This window comes from Meles meles, chromosome 12 (genome assembly GCF_922984935.1).
Source record: "Meles meles chromosome 12, mMelMel3.1 paternal haplotype, whole genome shotgun sequence".
NCBI lineage: Eukaryota > Metazoa > Chordata > Mammalia > Carnivora > Mustelidae > Meles > Meles meles.
Window position 1 is genome coordinate 42,996,909 of NC_060077.1, and position 17,177 is coordinate 43,014,085.

Here is a 17,177-nt window from a genome sequence, read left to right on the forward strand (position 1 = left end):
TTCTTCGGCTAGTTAAAATCTCTCCTCCCTCCATAACTCCTAAAATTCTTATTCTTGTTAGTATTATTTGTTTGGTTATAATGCACAATACTTGCTGATAAAACTTAGCACTACAAAGGAGAAGGAAAACCTCAAGGTGCTAATCAAATCCTTAACATTTTCTCTAAACTGCCCAGCTATGGAAAGTGGTGGTTACTCCAACAAGGGAATAATTTTCAGACAAAGTCCATCTCCTAGGTGACACTGAGTGATCCTTAGAAGGTCTCCCAGATGTAGCTCTGCCTACTGAGTAAGGCAGCAATCCTAACTGCCTGGTCATGGAATAAATTGCCCCAACCATGATGAACAGCCCACCACTGAGGGATTCAAGCAGAGACAGAACAATAACATTCCTAACGGGGTTTCTGCTCCTGCAGCAGATCAGACACATTTGCCTCCTAGGCCCCTTGTTCTATAATCCTGGCAGCACATAACCCATGAAAAGAAAAAAGTCCATTTTTATTTAGGTGACTTTGTTCTCAGGACCAAGAATCACAACCACTGATTTAAAAGAAGGCCAACAAACCTAACTGGAATGATTTGGAGAGAGATATATTGTGAATGACTTCTTAGAAGAGTTTTTGTGCTTCTACTATTTCCTTTTGCACTTCTGGTCCATCTTTTCTTGCTCACCATTTAGAAGGATTTATTACTAAATGAACTGTGCATTACACTATTGAAAAGAACCCATTCCTTGCAGCTTCTTAGGGAAGTTGCCAGACATACTAAGTTTGTCTTGCCAGCCATGAAGGTAAACTTACAAAACTCATAGGCACACAATAACATTAAAAAAAAAATACAGAGATATACATACATTTATTGATTCATTGTCATTTGTCTTTCACTTATTTTAATTTTTACTGTAAAATAAAGATACCACACAAACACTTGTGTAGTCATCATTCAGGACACCCTATGCATAATGCTGTATGCCTCTTTCAGACTGCACCAGTTTATTTCTCTTTCTATCATCTTCTGCTACTGGCTTCATTGTTTTTTCTTTGTAGTTTTTATTGCCTATGCTTTTATCCCTAAATGATCTATTATTTAGAGTTGCCCATTTATGGAATGGAATAAGTAGAATCATACTTTAATCTTTTGTTGCTTCTTTACTTAATATTTTATTTTTGAGATTCATTCATGCTGATGCAATTGTATAGTATTTCTTGTCTGACTGTACCACAATTTAATTATCTATTCCACCATTGGTGGACATTTGGATTCTTGCCCTTTGCAATTAGAGCAATGCTGCCATAAAGATTCTTGCATGTGTCTCTGAATACATTTGTGCAAGGATTTTTAGAGGGTATATGTACATAACAATGACATTCCTGAATCTTCGTGTATGTGTATTCCAACTTTCTAGAGTTATTTTGCATTTAAATTCCAACGAGCAGCATGTCTGAGCTCTGATCGGTCACTCTACACCCTTGTCAACACTTGACATTGAACAACTTTTAAAATTTTTGCCATTCTGATGAGTGTGTGGTGTGTCTCATTTTAGTTTTAATTTATTTTCCCTAATTACTAATGGAACTAAGTATGTACAATTTGTGCATGTTGTGTGTGTGTGTGTGTGTAATTCCTTTTTGTTTCTTTTGCTCCTGTTTCTACTGATTGCTAGACTTATTTATTGATTCATATGAGTTTTTCATATATTTTGGATCCCACTATTTGGTGGATTATATATGTTGCAAATATATTCTCCTAGAATGATACTTATTTTTGCTTTGTTTTAATCTAGTTTCTCTTTTAATGAAGTTCTAACTTTAAAGTAGTCAAATCTATTGATCTTTTTCATTATAGTTTATAGTGCTTTTTTCTTTATAGTTAGTCCTTTTTGTTTATAGAAGTACTTCCCTACCTGGAATTTGTTAACATATTCTGCTATATTATCTCCTAAAAGTTATCACATATCATTGAATATAAGTTGCCATTGATTATAAGAAACGTCACGATTTCAGAAATGGCAAAATGAAAAAGGAAGTATATTCTTGAAAAGATGACAGCAAAGCAAATTTGTTTCTCTTATATATGCCTTTAATCCAACTAAGACTGATTTGGAGGTACACCATGGAATGGAGTCCAAACTCTTTTCCATGCAGATAATCAACTGCCTCCTCACCTCCGCACCTTATTGCAAAGTCCACCTTTCCTCAGAGATCTGACTTGCCACCTCTACCATATATCAAGCGACTATATATACTGGGTCTGTTTCTGGGCTATTTTGTTTGATTGATCTATTTGTCTATCCATGTCCCAATACCACCCTTACTGATTACTGTAGGTTTACTATACAAGAACATAAATCCTCCCTCTATGTTCTTGTTCAAGAAGAGACCTCTGTTGGGGTTTTGAATGGAAATGCATTGAATCTATGGGTCAGTTTGTGGAACATTAGTATTTCTATGAGATTAGGTCTTTCTACTCAGAAATACCATATTTCTTTAAGTAGGTCTTCTTCATAGCTTTTCAATGAAGTTTCATAATTCTCTTTATAAAAGTCTTGCACATGTTTATTTAGGGTCTGAAAGTTAAACTGACAAATACAGATTAACAGGAGAAAAGCATATAAATGTATTTAAGTTTTGCATGACATGGGAGTCTTCATAAAGAAATAAAGACCTGAAGAAACAAGTTAGACCCATATATTTTTATGCTAGGTATGATGAAGAGTGGGCAGTCATGTAGCAATAGGAGATGTTAAGGAGTATGTAGTAATTATAGTAAACACTATCATCTTTTTAAAAATGCATCTTTTTATTGTTAAATGACTTTATATATTGACTTTTGTACCCACAACTTTGCTAAACTCTCATGTTCATCTCAGTAGTTTACATACATATTCTTTTAAATTTCTTACATTCACTATCATGTCACTGTGATTTGTTCCTTTTTAGTCTATATGTACTTTATTTCTTTTTCTTGCCTTACTCCGCTATTTAGGTCTTCTAGTACAATACTAGAGGTGGTGGCATACTTATCTTGTTCCCCATTTTATTTTTATTTTTTATTTTTGAGAGAGAAAGAGAGTGTGTGTGTGTGTGCATAAGTGGGGGAGTGGGCAAAGGGAGAAGGAGAGAGAGAATCTTAAGTAGGTTCCACACTTAGCTTGGAGCCCCAAATGGGTCTCAACCTCACGACACTGAGATCATGATCAAGAGTCGGATGCTTAGCCTACTTAACCATCCATGTGTCCTGTTTCTTCATTTTGCTGGACATAAATTGTTGAAATTTTGCTTAAGACTTTTGTGTCTATATTTTTGAGTGAGATTCACCTGGAATTTCTGTTTTTCACATTCTCCAAGTCAGATTTTGGTATAAGGTCATGCTAGTCTCATAAAATGAACTAAGAAATAATCTCTTTTTTCCTATACTCTAGAATAGCTTGTGTGAGATTAGTATTACTTATTCCTTAAATGTTTGGTAGAAGTCACAGGTAAAATTGTTTCAGCCTAGATTTTTCTGTGCAGAAAATATTTAACAATAGTTTCAAGCTCTTGAATGGTTCTGAGTCTAGTCTTGTTTTCTATTTCTTTTTCTTGGAACTTTTCCACTTCATCTTAATTTTCAAATTTAATTCACATAAATGTGTTCATAGAGTTTTTTTTAATCTGTAATTTCTGCATCATCTGTGATTATAGCTTTTTCTTTATTCCTGACATTATTTGTTGTATCTCTTTTTTCCTTTATCAATTTTACCAAAGGTTTGTAAAATTTTTTAGTCTTTCACAAATCCAATGTTTGGCTTATTTGGTCCTTTTTATTGTTTCTTTGTTTTCAATTTTATTATTTTTTTACTGTTTTATTATTTTTTCTTCTATTTTATTTGACTTTATCTTGCTGCTCCTTTTCTAACTTTTTCACTCTTCATATTTCAGACTATTTTCTCTTTCTCTCTCTCTCTTTTTTTTTTTAAATGTAGGCTCCATACCCAGCATGGAGGTCAGTGCAGGGCTTGAACTCAGGATCCTGAGATCAAGACCTGAGCTGACATCAACAGTCAGCTGCTTAACCAACTGAGCTACCCAAGTACCCCAAACTATTTTTCTTCTAATATAAGCTTTTATGTCTATAAATTTCCTTTTAACTACTTCTTTGGTTTTCTCTCTGAACTTTCTACACATAGTATCAAATATTTAATACATAGCATTTAAATATTTTCAGATTTTCAGGACGATTTGTTCTTTGACCCATGAGTTTCCAAACAAATGGGTATTTCTAGTTATCTTTACTTTTTATTTTTTCAAAAGATTTTATTTATTTATTTGAGAAAGAGAGTGCATGTGCGAGCAGGGAGCAGGGCAGAGAGGGAGGGATAGAGACAAAAAGACTCCTGCACTGTGAGCACAGAGCCTGACTTGAGGCTGGATCTCAGTGCCCTGAGATCATAACCTGAGCTGAAATCAAGAATCCTGGATGCTTCACTGGCTTTTCCACCTATGCACCTCCCAGGTACCTTAAAAAAAAAAATTGATTATTAATTTCATTGCAGTAAGAAAATATGGTCTGTGTGATGCAAAAATTTTGAAATTTGTTGAAACATGTCATATGGTTCAATCTATTAACTTTAGTCATTATTAAATGATATTATTAATAAATATAACACTATTTATATAAATATTATTTAATATTTCTTAAAGAATAATCATAATATAAATCAAACATTCATAAGTATATAACATTTAATAAATAAAATTAATTTAATAAATTAATAAATGGAATATTATTAAGTAATGTTATTAATATTATTAAAATAATTGATTTTTTCTAGCTCTATGATTTTGCATTTGGAGTCCCAACTTTATTGGGACTTTTATTTAAACTGCATTCTTAAAGCAGATGCTAGGCTTTCACTTCTGCACCTAAGACTTCCAAGGCTACAAAAACCAATATTCAGATTCATTTAGATTCAGTAAATACCTTCCAGTCAAAAGTTGATTTGGGGCTCTGCTTACCCCACTGGTTTCTGGCCTTTACTCTGTCCTGCTGCTACTGTTCAACTTCTTGCCGGTCTATAGATGCCAGAATGTATTTTTAGAATTTTACCCAGTATTTCTGTTGCTGTTATTTTCACTGAAAGAGTTAGTCCAGACACTTCGCTGAGCATATTATGGTAGAGGCAACTAACCAGAGGTGAAAATGGGTGGTTAAAAATGCAGGTTTGGGAGTCAAGTATGCCTGGGGACAAAACCCAGGGTCATTGCTTACCTAGCTGTAAGACTTGAGGCAAGTCACTCAAACTCTGTGTGCCTCGGTTCCTTCATCAATAAATTGGTGTTAATGATAGAGATACTTCATAGATTTGTAGTTAGAATTTCTAAAAGAACTAAGCATACAGTGATGGCTCGGAAAATGCTTTGTGAAAGGATTTCAATCTATACTTGAAAGATATGGAATGGAGGATATGAAATGGAGAATATTGCTCATGCACTCCCAGAACAGAACTTAGAACTGAGAGACTGATTTCCTGTAAATGCCTGGTTTACAGAACACAGACTTTATTTTCTTGCTATAGCATGAGTTTCCCAAATTGCTGTTCCTCTGCTATTTCCTGGTAAACTCAAATTCTGGTAATTCTAGCTTGTATCACTTCACTTCTTTATTGAATTGATGGTCCTCACATAAGAGATGGATAAACTGGGAAAAACAGAGTTATTTCTTTGTTTTTTTGGGAGCTGCCAGAGGGAGGGCATTAAAACCCACCTCCCTTCTAACTCTGAGCCGGGGAGACTTGATTCTTATTCTAGAGAAAATCCTCCCCACTTCTGGGTTTCCTTAAAGAGAACCCTTTTCACTGGTTCTCTTCCTCCTGACTTAGATAAGTTCCTCAATGAGTTTAGAGTGTTGGGAATTAAAGACATAAAGGAAACGTCTTCAGGCCACTTGTGCTTTCCAGAAACCCTTGAGACAAGCAGAATGCCGGACTACGTTGTTAAAAAGGGGTGGGGGGTGGGAGGGAGAAAGAAGAAAATGCACGGAGAAAGATAGAAGTTAATATTTCAAAAATTATCTTGTTTCAAAAGGAATGGCTAAAGCATACCAACTGAAAGGAGCCGGAGAGAATACTGGAGAGAAAAAAGAACACTCTGATGCTGTGCTAGAAAACAGACTTTTTTCTCTAGGCACAGTTTGCCAATAGCTTGTGCTCCAGGTAGATCTGCAATTCAGAGTGGAGGTTACTTAGAAGTGTGGGGAACTGGAGGGCAGAAGCCCAGTTCAGATGTGTCTGCCATGGGTCATAAGAGACATAGCAAGGGCCTGACCGCTAGAGAGGTGAGGCCGCATGGTTATGCAACCATGGAGGACCCTGCAGGTAACCAACATGGCAGCTCTGCTGAGAGCCTTAAAGTAGAAATGAACAGATTTCATATACGTGGGATGAAAGTAAAGGGAAACAAGACTCCTTTCCAGGTTTTTTTCTGGCCAGAATGGCTAAATGGGTGATGGTGTAATTAACCAAAATAGTAGATTCAGGAGGAGCAGTTTTGAAGAAACAAACATGACGGACCTGAATTGGATGTCACTGTGGGCCATGCCAGTGGAGGAGATGTCTAAAGCCACCAAGCACAGGCATGAGGCTCTCAGAGGAGTTTCTGGCTGATTGGAGGAGGAGGGAGTTTCAAGAAGGAAATCGTGGTCAACTGTCTTACCCTACAGAGACTGTGAGAGAACACTGAAAGAGTTCTACTGTATTTGGCAACCCGAAGGTCATTGCTGGCTTTAGCCTTGACTCTTTCAGGAGTCAAGAGGAGCAGGAGCCGGACCAAGAGCATGAAATGAAAAAGCAGAGTCTCCTCTTTCCAGGTAGCTTGGCTACCTTGGGGAGAGTGAAGCTGCGATGTAAGTCGATAGCCTAAGAAGGCTTCTCTTCTCCCTTCCCTTTCTTTCTCTTCCCTCTTCTCCTCCTTTATCTTAAGTGGTAGGAGAAGCCTGAGCCTGCTAAAGCTAAGAGAGTTGAGGGAGAGGGGACAACGGAAGAGTGAGGGTCCCCCATGGAGCTGGGAGTTGGTGGAGCCAGAGGACAGGTGAAGGAAGACATTCCTCCTTCTGACATTTCAGTAGAACAGGTGGGTATTTGGTGATTCCCCACAGACTCCTTAGGCATCGGGGCAGGAAATGAAGGGATATCATGAAACAAGTATTTAATGAGTCCCTACTTTGTTTAAGTTGTGGTGTAAAGTCAGTAGACACCAGAGAATGAGGAAATATTAGAAATGCGAATCATTCGGAGTGAGGTATCAAACCTAAGGTTGTTTGGAGGAAGGGAGGGGATGTCTAGGGCTTCCTGAATGATGAAAGGAAGAAAGGAAGCTTGGCAGAATATTTCCCTCCCAAGTCAGGAGGTAGCAAAAATAGCATGAAGGAAACAGGAAAAGTCTTATTTGGGGGAAATGGAAGAAAGGAAAGAAACCAAAGGTTAACAGCATGTTCCAGGTTCCTAATTTTGTAAGCCAAATTAGGCACTTAATAGGCAAAACAATCCTGTGAGAAAGGCATCACTCTTTCCATTTTATTGATGTAGAAAGTGAGGATTCAGCTCTTTTTCTCTCTTCAATTCCACTTCTCCATAGAAGAGTAAAATGCTTTGAAATACTGGAGGAGAAATCCCAGTTCTGGTCTTTTAAAATTTTTATTTCACTTGGAAACCAATTGAAAGGCACAGAAAAGAGGAAAAATTCTTGGTGTGCTTGGGCCAGTGAAACTACCTAGTCTCCGTAGGGCCTTATTTAAGGATGGGGCATAGCTTGGCAAATGCGAAAGAGGAGGCCAAGAAAGTTAGATGAGGAAGTGGTTGCCAGTGTTCCTTCTTCATAACCACAGAGGGGCCCTGAGACTGGCAGCCGGTTTCCTGGGTCCTGGCACAGCCCAGCCACACCACACTCCATCTGTGGGAAAAAATTGTGCGGCCGCTGGGCTCATCAAGCAGAAGCTTTTTAAGAATACTTGTTTTCCGGGGCGCCTGGGTGGCTTAGTGGGCTAAAGCCTCTGCCTTCAGCTCAGGTCATGATCTCAGAGTCCTCGGATCGAGCCCCGTATCGGGCTCTCCACACATTGGGGAGCCTGCTTCCCTTCCTCTCTCTCTGCCTGCCTCTCTGCCTACTTGTGATCTCTGTCAAATGAATAAAGTCTTAAAAAAAAAAAGTGCCTATTTTCCAAGATCCTCAAAGTTATATAAATTATCCCCAGAACGCATACTGAGAAATTAACTGACATTTGGAAGTAACACATGCACTTCCATACATAACTTTTAATAATAACCTGCAAAAACATAAAAACCAGTGGGCAGTCATATACAGTTTTGGCAATCCCTCTCTTAAAAAGTGTATTTTTAAATGTGTAGCAGGATTGGGGAGGAGAGGAGAGGGGCGGGGAGAGTAACCAAACAGGCGAACACTCTACTGGGGACCAAAAGTGGATTATAGAACGTTCAACTGTATATCTTTTTTTGCATTTTAATATTTACTCTTTTTGGCAGTAGGTATCGAAGTTCCACGGGGTTGCCATGGGACCAGCAGAAACTTTTTTTTTTTTTAAAGTATACCTAGCGTTGAGCCGAGCAAGAGGCCAGTGCTCCGGGCAGTGCAGAGCAGGGAACAAGCAGCAGCCACCGCGCGTTTGGCTAGCGCTGGCTCGGGAAGGAGGCCGCTAGGCCGTCTCGCGGCCGGGAGGCGGCGGCCGAGCGCGGCGTCACGTGGTCGGGGAGGGGCCTGCGCGCAGCCCGCCCTCCCGCCGCTCGGCCGCCGCCGCCGCCGCGTCCCATTCATGAGGGCCGCCCGGCTCGGCTGCGGCCCAGGCGGCTCCCGAGGCAGCGGCGGCGGCGGGCGCCCGGGCCTCGCGCGCGTCCTCAGCCGGCCCCGCCCCCTCAGCCTCCGGCGAGCCCTCCCTACCGGGCCGGTCCTCACTGTCGCCGTCCAGCCGCCGCCTTCCCTTGGCCGCCCGCGGGCGCCGGCGAGGGTCGGGAGCGGAGGCGCCGCAGGTAAGCGGACGCCCGGCCCGGTCCTCGCGCCACCGAGTGGCCCCCATGTCGCGGCTCGGCCTCCGCGGCGGGCGTCGCGTCTGTGCGCTCGCGGGCGGCCGGGGTCTCCCAACTCGGCGCGGTGCTGCGGGAGGCCAGGACCCCTGCCTCGCCGCCGCGTCACGCAGACACGGCCCCCAGCGGCGCCGCGGCAGGACGGGTTCGCAGGGTCGGCGGGTTGCGGGGGGTAGGGGGGAGCCGGCGCTGGCGGCTGCGGGGTCAACCTGAGGAGCGGGACGTGAAGACTGACTGAAACATTCGGGTGCTCCTGCCGCAGCCCGAGGTGATGGTTACTTCAGAGCCCCCAGTTCGCGGGTTTCTGGCGTGGAGGCTGGAACGGAGGCCCAAGTGACGCTTGGCCCAAGCGGCGCCCGGCGAGGAAAGCGCGGCTAGAGGCCGCGTCTCCATCCCGCCCCCGGCCCTGGGGGAGGGGGCGCCCGAGGCACGTGATCCGCATTGAAGCCAGGGCTGGGAAGTTGCTGTTATTTCTCCCCCGCGGTTCGTTTGCCCTGCGCCTCCGCCTCCAGGTTGTAGACCCTGTCCTAAGTGTGAGTAGTTTTTCCCTTCTCAAACCCCCAATCCCTCGGCAAATCTCAATTTGTAATTTGCATCGAACGCGTTAAGGTAACAGTTTTATAGTAAGGGCTCCTCTCTCAACTTTAAACCTGGCGGATCACCATTTTCTCCACTAGCCTGAGCAAATTAAGACTATTCTAATTGAGAATTTGGGATGACATTTTGAAGTCATACTTAAAAATAACAGAGCCAGAAAGATCAGCCTTCTTTTTAGAAAGTGCTAGAAGTCTGAATATTTGAAAATGCTCTGAAGGACTCCTTAAGCCGCTGTACTAATTTTAATGGTACATTTCGGGATGATTTTTCCAAACCTATTTATTTTAAACTGAAAGAGAGTCTCTGTCTTGGTGTCAGGCCAGGCCCTGTTGAAGCTGCTTGCTCAGTAGAGATGCTCGCTAAGTGTTACTGTTTATTAAAATCTGGCCTGGCTAGTTCATAATGCTTTGACAATACAAAGTCAGTTTTAAAATAAATTTGAAATATTTACAAATTATTTAGTGGCCCATGTAGTTTATATATTGAAGGTCTGATACTAATCTTAGTGGTTTAAGAATGAAAAGTGTGTCAGATGGCTGAGGTGGGGAGCGTCAGAGCCCACAAGGTGCAGGGGAGGTATTCTGGTGGTCCCCTAGTGTAGCATCCTCACGTTGCCTGAAGGGCAGTCAGCCAGGGGACCATACCCATCCAGAGTATAAAAAAGCGGGCCTAAGGCCACCTATGAAAGAGTACTGGCCAGTGCATGCGGCTTCTTCCTTCCAATTAAATGTACAGTTAGTTGTGGTCTGTCAGACTGAAGTATAAGTAAATGTTGATAGAGATGGCTGTACAATGCTAGAAATAAAAAGATAGGTTCTGTTTTAATATGTGATAGCACAGCTGAGAACCAACAGAGCAGCTTTATGTTTAAGAGGAACTGGAAACGGGACCATTTGAAAACCATTAAACACTATAGTAAAGCCACTGTTAAGAAACAATTAATAGAGTCAGCTGGGCATTGTGTCCTTCATTGCTCCAAGAATGTAGCAATGAAGATACTCATCACCCTGTACTGTAATTTTTGGTTTATTGGGTGGACTGTTGCCTGCACGAGACTGAAGGTCCTTGAAGGCCGCAGGCTTTGGTAGCTGCCTGCTCTCAAATGCAGAGCCAGCTTTTAGAAAAACCAACGAGGAGGTCTGTTGAATAAAGGTAGGAAGCAGCAGTCAGTGTTTGTGTGTCCTTACCAGTGACCTGGGAGCTGGTGGCACTTCCTGAATGAGTTCACTCAACTTTCCTGAATTGTGAGCTTTGGTTGAATAATCCTGATGGTGCCACGCATTAGAGGTGGTAGAAGGTTAAATTAAGCTCATGAGTATTACAGGGAACATTTTGCAATGTTTAGTTTAAATATTAATATTTAGTTTAAATATAGCTTGGTTCTCTGTGTCAACAGCTATTTCCTCTGGGTATGTTTTTTTTTGTATACATTATTTCCTCATGTAAAGGAGCACAGTAACACTTAGCTGGAAGCTTTGTCTTGTTGGGAGATAGATTCAGCTGCCTCCTTTAGGTGCTTAGTAATGTTAAGTCAGGAGGCTTTTCTTTAAGTCTAACTTAAGCCCACCTGCCTTTAATTTAAATCTAGTCCTTTTACTCTGACCCTAGTAGCTGTCACTGTGTGTGTGCGCGCGTTTATTCACTGACCAGTCAATGGCTGGACAGTGGTTTGGGACATTTCTTTTGAAAGCCCATTTTTACCTGTTTTAATAAGACGTTACCCTTCTGGCTGAGCCCCAGAGTCTAAACTGTCATTTGCCTTCTTCATGATGAAATAACTCACAGGTTAGCAGGGAGAGCCTCCAGTTGGCAGAATCCTATTAAATTGTCTTATTAAAACTTTGAAAATAATTATTACACGCTGGAGTAGTAAGCTTTATGGCTATAACAGAAGGCCTTCAAATAAGATTTTTTGGTGGCTTTCCTAGCAGTTAACTGCACTTTTTGGAATCCACCTCCCCTGCTGTCAGTTTCATTCTTTATTCTTTTTAGTAACACAGTATTAGTAACACTAAACACTTTACATATGTACCCTCCTTACTCTTGAAGACAAATGTTTGGGGCTCCTGGGTGGCTCAGTTGTTAAGCGTCTGCTTTCAGCTCAGGTCATGATCTCAGGGTCCTGGGATCTAGCCCTGTGTCTGACTCCCTGTTCAGAGGGGGGTCTGCTTCTCCCTCTCCGTCTCCCTCTGCCCCTCCTCCCTGCGCGCACGCGCGCATGTGTCTGCGTGCGCTCTTTCTCTCTCTCTCTCTCAAATGAAATTAAAAAAAAAAAAAAAAGACAAATGTGGGAGAAAACTACACTCAGCCCTGAGGTCCAGGTGGAACAACTAGGTGTCTCTGAGAGTGGCAACCTGTGTATGGTGGGGCCATTCCAGTCCTAAGCTCCCTGTGACTACCTTGCTCCGTACCATCCTCTGGAATCTAGGCCCAGATGGTCTGCCTCCGTTTTGAAATTATGTGACTGGTTGATTCTGCTCTAAGTTTTCAGTCTATCAAAAAGGAAGAGAAGAAAAAAAAAAGAATCTGTTAGGAGATAAGCTGTGTGGCAATGCAAGATAAAGCCCTGAATGTGACTTTGAGGATTAGAATGATGATAAGATACACAGTTTTTTAAATTAGATTCACTGACTACAATTTAGATTCTTTTTCCTCTAAAGCCCCTGAATACTAAATTTCTGTCATCCTATTTTTGTCAAGTTAGATTGGTGTTAAAATTATTACTAAGAAGATGAGGAAGAAAGGAGCTGGAAATCTTTGAACTTGTAAAGTGTAACAGAACGGTTACAGCATTGGCTCCTTTTGCTACCTTCATTTTACCTCTGTACAAAGACAGTGTAGCTAAAAGTCCAGGTGGTTTACTTTAGAAGAAGGGTCTTTTAAGATTATTTTTATTTAGGTCAAATATTTAAGTTGAGAGACTACGTAAATGTGTTAGAAAAGTGGAGGATTCACAGAAAGATCTTTTAAAAATCCACTTAGACTTTATGTAGCTATTTTTGTAATTTTTGAATTTAAAACTTTATTATGTACTGTTTATATTTATCTGTAGTGTCCTGTATTTTCTAAACGAACCACCAAATTAGGCTTTTCTGCTTCTTTGGAGGAGAAGCATTGGCTCATAGGAAAGCCCACCTTGTGATGTTCAGGTAGCTGTAGGATTGCCTTTATCCTACTTGTCAAATTTGAACAGTTTAGCAAGTCTTTATTTCTGTAGTTACTGTAGCTGATTTTATGAATAGTGACTTAGTTTCTTGCCTTTATTTCATTTTATATCCTTACTTTTTGTGCCAGTTCTTTCAATTTTATTGTGTAGTAGTATGTGTATTTGTCTGAACTGCCTCAATTTTTCAACCAAGCAAAGTATAAATAAAATTTAAAATGATTTATAAATTTTAAGTTGTTTTCAACTCCCGGCATCTTTATCTTTCCTGTTTAAGAATAGCCAGTGATCCATTCTCATCTATTTCAGTAAATATATTTTTCCCATCTCAGTTCTTTCATTTCAGTTTCCTCCCATCTCCACCTGCCCCAAACATTGAATCCTTTTCAGTACTCACTTTCCTTGATGAATTTCAGCTGTAGGAAGATTGATCTTGTGTTACTTTGTGTTTGCTCTTAAATCATCTGTGGCTTTGGGGCGCCTGGGTGGTTCAGCAGGTTAAAGCCTCTGCCTTCGGCTCAGGTCATGATCCCAGGGTTCTGGAATCAAGCCCCACATTGGACTCTCTGCTTAGCGGGGAGTCTGCTTCCCTCTCTCTCTCTGCCTGCCTCTCTGCCTACTTGTGATCTCTGTCTGTCAAATAAATAAATAAAATCTAAAAAAAAAAAATCATCTGTGGCTTTCCTCTAGCTATTAATCTGCATTAGAGTAAATTAACTATTGTCTCCTTAATTTTCAGACTCTCCCTGTGGCGTTCAGGCAGTGCTAGTTTGCCTTCGTGCTGTAAACGTGAAACTAAGGGGAGGAATAGGGGAGAAACGGATTGTTGAAGGGAAGTTATAAGAGGCTAGCCTGAAAGGTTTGTCAGACTCTGGAAGAGAAAGTAGGATTTGAGGAGAGGAGGAAAGAATATTTACCTCACTCAGCCACCCAGGTGCCCCTAGGAGGAAAGAACATTTAAAGGGCAACACCTGAGGACAGGATCTGTTGATTTTAAAAGTAACTATGAGGGAGAAAGAGACAAAGGGATAGACCTTGGTAGGTTGATGTGCAGAAAGCTCAAATAGAGTGAGCTGGGGTGGTTGAATAGACCTGTTACTCACAATGTAGTGGAAATTTTTTGAAGGTCTAGTGTGCTGTCTCCCTTTGTTTTGATTTCTAACTTTTTGGGTCACTTGTGACTTTAGTTGAAATTTTAAGTAACATTATAGGGGGTATAAAGGGACATGGATTTGAAAAGTTTAAGAAACATGATTAAAAGCATAGTATTTAAAAGAGAAAGGGTACCAGTATCTAGGTTTAAAAATTACTTGGTTTTGAAAGTCATAACTAAGTAATTATTAGATGAAGAGGAGAAGCTGAGCTTGGGGAAAGCATCCTTCAGTGATTTTATTCAGAGTCAGAAAGATACGCATATGGTACCAAGTAACTTTAGTGACCGAATTTCTGCTTTTACCTATTAAATAAAATGGACGGGATAATTGATTTAAACATATATTTTTAAAAACCTCTATTTTTAGCTCAATAATAAGATGTCTTTTTTATAGAAAGAATCATAAACAAAAAATTCATTGGTTAATCTGGAATTGAGATCTACCTAAAAGCCTTTTTTATGCTTCTGAATAAACAGTGGAATTGTACAATTCCATGATGGTTCTGATCTATTCAGTGCATTATGATGTGAGCTATATTGCTCCTGGCAAGATACGTGTGTCCAGCAGTACTAGAGACTTGGTGTTTACTGATGAGGTGTCCAGAGTGTGGATAGGTTTTGTCAGGTATTTGGGCATAATCTATTAAATTTAGCTTTTCGGGGCACTTGGGTGGTTCAGTCAGTTGATTTCTACACAGGTCTAGATTTTAGGGTTGGGAGTTCAAGTCCTACATTGGACTTCATGGTAGGTGTGGAGCCTACTTAAAAAAATAAAAGAGATAAATATAAAGGAATCTCAGACAGCAAAACCATCAGATGGTGTCAATTATGAACTCTGAAGTGGAACTCTTTGAATTATGCTATATTATCCCCAACACTTGTCTGTAAGTTTATGATCTTTGTAAAGTGATGTGCCTTTTTTCTGGGCCAACATAAGTCAATGAATGTTTATGTTTACTGAAGAACCATAGGGAATATACTTTTTGTTTCCTTCAGGATGTTAAGTGTAACTATTTTTTTTTTTTTTGTAAAATATTGCAAAGTGCCCACATTTTATATCTTTTTAAATTACTTGAGTCGCAGCATTTTGGGGTGAGTAATATTTAGCTATTTGACATTAAAATTACAGCCATAACATGTTTACATACGAACTATATAGGAACAGGACTGATTTAGAGAAGTATCTAAATACTTTTTAAATAGAAAGCTTTCTATCTTCTTTTCAAAAGATTTTATTTATTTATTTAGTGAATGAGCAGGGTGGAGGGCGAAGAGGAAGGAGAGAGAGAGAATCTCTCAAGCAGACTACATGCTGTGCTGAAAGTCTGCTCTAGCTGGATTTCATGACCCTAAGAATGTGCCCTGAGCCAAAACCAAGAGTCAGATCCTTAACCAACTGTGCCACCCAGGAGCACTAAAAGCTATCTGTTTTATAGTTTAGAAAGTGTATTAAACAAATGCTTTATAAGAAAGGAGTGATCTTTTGTTGTAGGGTTTTCTAACTGGTTCAACAAATTCAAAATATCCTGCCTAAGTAGCAGTGTTTGAAAAGTAAACTTTTGGAATTTTGGTGTCTTTATACACTGTCCACTGTGACTCGGTCCATAAAAAGGTGCTATTGCCTATTTTTTTAGGAACACTGTTTCTAGGAGGTGTTTAATGTTTGTTAAAGGTTATGGTTATTATTACAGTTACATGTTTGAACACCTTTGGGTGAGGTATTATACTTTACATAAATTATCTCTTAAGAGACACAACAACCCTGTATGGTTGAAGGTGAAGACAATAAAGCTGAAAGATTTGCCAAAGGCATGCAACTGTGTTGATGTTGACCTCATTTCGTTACCCCTGCTCCCCTGCCACCATGCTGTCCAAGGACGGTAAGAATTCTCATGAATCTGATTGATGTGCTTAAAACAATTTGGAGGTTTTGTTTTCACTTTATTAGGTAGAACTGGAGAGCTTACTCTTTTTTTTTTTTTTAAGAAAATTTTAATGTGTAATGGGTTTTTAATTTTTATTGAATTAATTTTATAAAGTTCTATTTTAAAAAAATTTTATTTTATTTTTTTATAAACATATAATGTATTTTTATCCCCAGGGGTACAGCTCTGTGAATTGCCAGGTTTACACACTTCACAGCACTCACCATAGCACATACCCTCCCCAATGTCCATAACCCCACCCCACTCTCCCCCCAGCAACCCTCAGTTTGTTTTGTGAGATTAAGAGTCACTTATGGTTTGTTTCCCTCCCGATCCCATCTTGTTTCATTTATTCTTTTCCTACCCCCCAAACCCCCATGTTGCATCTCCACTTCCTCATATCAGGGAGATCATATGATAGTTGTCTTTGGAGAACTTACTCTTAACATCAGCATCTATAGGGTGCTAATAGAAGGATAGCACCTGCTGTGTAGGAGCCTTGGGTTTCTTGAAATCATTTATATATGCAAAACCAACCATGTTAAGAGAAAGGCCAGACAAGAAAAACAGTGGAAGTGACCTGGTTGCACCACACCTTCTTGGGATCTGCCCCAGAATGAGTTGTACAATAGGAAGCTGATGCTTCTCTGCCTGCCTTCTGTAATATGACCATATCCCTCGGCTGAGTTTGGATCCGGTATTTAAAACATGGCTCCTAAACTCAAGCTAAATTTTGGTCTCAGGCTCAGCTCAAGAGTAAGGCAGTTCTTTTTAGTGTTGGGAGGAAGAAATGGGCTCAGTTGGACTTTTTGAGACTTGGGATGTTGGTATCCAACATGATGTCTTCTTGAAGGATTTTCCCTGGTAATTTTGATTATTCCTTATATGTGAAGTGTACTCCATAATCCATGGGTTATGTGGGACTGGACTGTGTGTAGGAGTCCTGAGTTAAAACATTTCAGAGTTAGACAAAACTTCCAGCCTCTTACTCCATGTGGGAACACTTGTCCTATCACATTGTGGGTAGCCTGCTGAAACCTCTAATATTGTTGAGTATCTGAGTTTGTATTTTTGAACAGATTTGTTTTTCATGAATTGGCACTTACTTCACTATATTATTTGACTCCTTGGTAACTATATCTGCAGATAGGATTCTCTCTGATGGAATTTTAACAGTATTTTGCTTACTGTAACTGAATAAATAAGTGATTTGGCATATTTATGAACTCTTTAGTACAGAATAACTTCTCATTAAACAGAAATATA

General features: G+C 40.2%; 1 protein-coding gene across 3 annotated transcripts in view; it reads left to right on the top strand.

Annotated features, from left to right (window-relative positions):
• LPIN2 (lipin 2) overlaps positions 1 to 17,177 on the top strand; it is a 93,964-nt gene that overhangs the window by 6,014 nt on the left and 70,773 nt on the right. The window contains exon 1 of one of the 3 annotated variants that reach the window (XM_046024071.1): positions 8,819 to 9,019. The exons of 1 other annotated variant lie outside the window; for it this stretch is intronic. The gene's annotated coding sequence lies outside the window, so the exon portion shown is untranslated. Of the gene's footprint in view, positions 1 to 8,818; positions 9,020 to 9,583; positions 9,607 to 17,177 lie in introns of those variants that run through there. One more of the 3 variants, XM_046024070.1, reaches the window with a different exon arrangement.